Raw genomic sequence first — 3,182 nt, 5'->3', positions numbered from 1 at the left:
AGTTAGCTCGGTGATAATGATAACAATATCTCAGAGTCTTTTTCCCTAGAGACTCTCAAAGACACCACCAGTACTCACTCTCCCACATTATGAGTTTCACAAACTGTACCTGAAAGTTTAAATGTAGCCCTAAGCTGAAAAGTGTTTTTGTAAGTGGCACCTTGTTGTTATTATAGCATACATCTTTTCCCTGTGTGCCTTTGGAGTTGTCTTGGCTTATGACAACAACAAGTTTTTACAACCGTCAGCAAGCGCCAGCACAACTGGGAAAGGGCAAGTAAGAATGTCTTGTACTGCATGCGTCAACAATATTACACCCCATATTCTTTTGCTGTGAATAGTTATGGCGTAAATATGTACTTAGTATAGTCAAATAGTGCCAGGAAAATGTACTGGGGTCATGAAAGGGGGGAGAGAGCTGAACGCTGTCAAGCTGTTTTATTTGTAAGGATAATCTGGCATGTCATTTTTTTGCTCAAAGCAATGTGCCTCGTTAGTGTCCAGAAGCATTTCTAGATTTTTATTCCCTGGATATACTTGTGTACCAGTTTATAGTGAATAGCACCCCTCTGATATTTCTTCTCTCATTCATTTGCTCTGTGAGGTGAAATGACATAACAAAAACTGAAGGAAGAAAATATGAGTTTTTGAACATGTCATCTCTGATCAAATATTATTTTTTGAATATTGAAATAAATGTGTGACAGAAGACAACAGCAAAGGTTAAAATGAAGTATTGGAAGTGTGAAAAACATTTAAATTTTTTTTTCAAAATTAGGCCCTTTATTCTTGGATTGTCACCAAACTCTACTTTGAGTTCAGGCACGTTGGGAAGTGTCAGAGGAACAGTGAGTCAATAGGAGACAGGAGAAGGGCCATATGCAGGGCTGCTTGTTTCCATAAGGGGAGGAGAACCAGCCACAGAACAGAATGCCATTGGTTCTGCTGTGCTGAATAAAGAAAAGGAAGGGGTGGTCAGCACAGAACCTGGGAGCGATTCTTGCACATCAAAGCATCATGATGGCCACCGTGGAGGCTGCAGCCTCCATGCTTTCTTTGTTGAGCTCTGCAAAGGACTTGTGCATGAACTTGAACAGAAACAGTTCCCTTCCCGGATGGCATTCCAGAAAAGTCTGCCCTGTCCTTCTAAAAGGCATGAGCATGCCCAGGGAACAAAGGACGTCCTCCAGGTCGTAATTCTCTGCCAGTTTAAATCTAGGGAGGAACACTTCCACCTCTTCATCTATCGTATCTGGCCTCGTATATTCTATGAATTTCTCATAAGTAAGTTCTTTACCACCATTTCCAAACTGAAATTTCCATCAGGAAGTATGATGGTCATATTCAGCTCTTTGCCAATATAAGTCAACTCCAGATTTTTGGTGATTATTTCTTGTATGTAGGTTATATTAAAGGTAGATTTCTTAAACATCATTCACACAGGTTTCTCCTTATTCTTGCTGACTTTTAATGGTCTTTCCTTGGTCTGCTGTTTGTTGAAATGATGACCCCAGTTTCCTTTGAAGCAGATGTCATTCACGAGAACCAGCCAAATAACTTGATTAACTAAATTTGGAGACAGAAACTCTGTAATTGTACCTTCTACCAGGTGTTATTAGCTACCAGGTGTTTATGTTTTCTAGCCTCCTCTGCATAACTTTGAAGAAGTCAAGCTCTTTCATCTGTGCTTGGTAGAATTTGTGGCAGGAATTTTTGAAAGATGAGTTGAAATCGTAAGACTTTTTCTTAAGAATCTGTTGTCAATTCTAAGCAAGTACTGCATGCCAGTCCTGTTAACTTTGGTGAGAAGCGAAAGAGACCCTGATGGACATCTTTAGGTCCCACCAACACTTTAATTAAAGTGCCTGGACCTTTTGGGCTGTGGTGTTTCACTTTGCTCCCATGAGGACCGTGGCCAGAGCAGAGGAGTTGCCCATGGGCAAGAAAAATACATTTTCCTTGTTGTCTTCACCCAGTTTTTTCAAAAAATTTAAGACAAAAGTGTTATTTGCTTTCAATAGAGTATCCACGATGGTGAGTCCCAGAGAGCCGGCGATGTAGTTGGAGTGAGCGGAGCAGCAGCAGCTAAAACATTTCTAATGTTGGAAATTTTGGTGACTGAAAATAATAGCCAAGTTGTGTATGGAGGTGTTAAGTTGCAAGGATAATGTATCAAATTGAACTATAATTACATCATTTTCATTATTAGACTATATAGACTGTCATTATAGAATTTTTAAAGGACTGCAGTGAAATTTTTTTCTTTAATAAAGTATTTGAGGTGGATACTTTGTGCATGCATGTATCAGCCAAGCATTTGCACAATAATCAATATGTAAACTCATATACTCATAATTACATGCATGTACATAGGGAGTGGTTTAGAAGGAGGTAAGAGAATGAATAATGAGAACTCCTAAAATCTTATTCTTTCTGAAATAGTCGTGGACATCACAGACTAAATATCTGATTCCTATTAAGCAAGGGAAAAAAGTGTATGTCCATTGTTGACAAGGTCAGTACTTTCATTTTTAATAGTAATGCAATTGCGGGTGCAAGAGAGCATTCTGTATGACTATCCAGCTCTCCTTCACAGAACGGGGAGCACAATAATAGATTTGTCAATGTTTTAAATTACTTCATATCATTTCAAATATTCATGACCAATTTTCCCCACATGAACTTTATCTTCCATCATCTTCGCAAAATGCCATGTCAAGCTTTTCCAACAAATTGGCTCTAAAAGACATTCTAGATTTATTGCACAAATAAGGGATGTATGTATCACAGAAACAGTAAATTAACATATATATATATATATATATATATATATATATATACTTTCTTCAAATCATCTGTGTTGGTATACAATAAGAAAAAATGTTCTATTAAATGAGCAGTCTGAAAGCTTTTATCACAATCTCTTAATGTTAAGCTCTAATGGTTGTTATCATTGTTATGGAGCATGAGATATGGGAAACTTTTCATTTGCATAAACTGCTACTCAAAAACCCTCTGTGGTGTAATTTGGTGTAATTTAGTCGCACTCTTCATACAGAAGAAACTACTGCCTGAGGGTGTCAGGTGACTTCACAAAATCATATCACAACTTTAGAACTAGTTGATTATACTGATCAAAGTATACACACAGAAATTACAATCTTAGCTCAACAGAGAAAAAC

General features: G+C 37.6%; 1 pseudogene; it reads right to left on the bottom strand.

Annotated features, from left to right (window-relative positions):
- Nucleotides 1-818: 818 nt before the first annotated feature.
- Nucleotides 819-2,698, bottom strand: LOC112307184 (serpin B6-like; annotated as a pseudogene).
- Between the last annotated feature and the right edge of the window lie 484 nt (nucleotides 2,699-3,182).

The sequence above is a fragment of the Desmodus rotundus genome, chromosome 1, assembly GCF_022682495.2.
Source record: "Desmodus rotundus isolate HL8 chromosome 1, HLdesRot8A.1, whole genome shotgun sequence".
NCBI lineage: Eukaryota > Metazoa > Chordata > Mammalia > Chiroptera > Phyllostomidae > Desmodus > Desmodus rotundus.
Note: the sequence above shows the minus strand (reverse complement) of the source record. Positions and strands in the feature narration are given on the sequence as shown.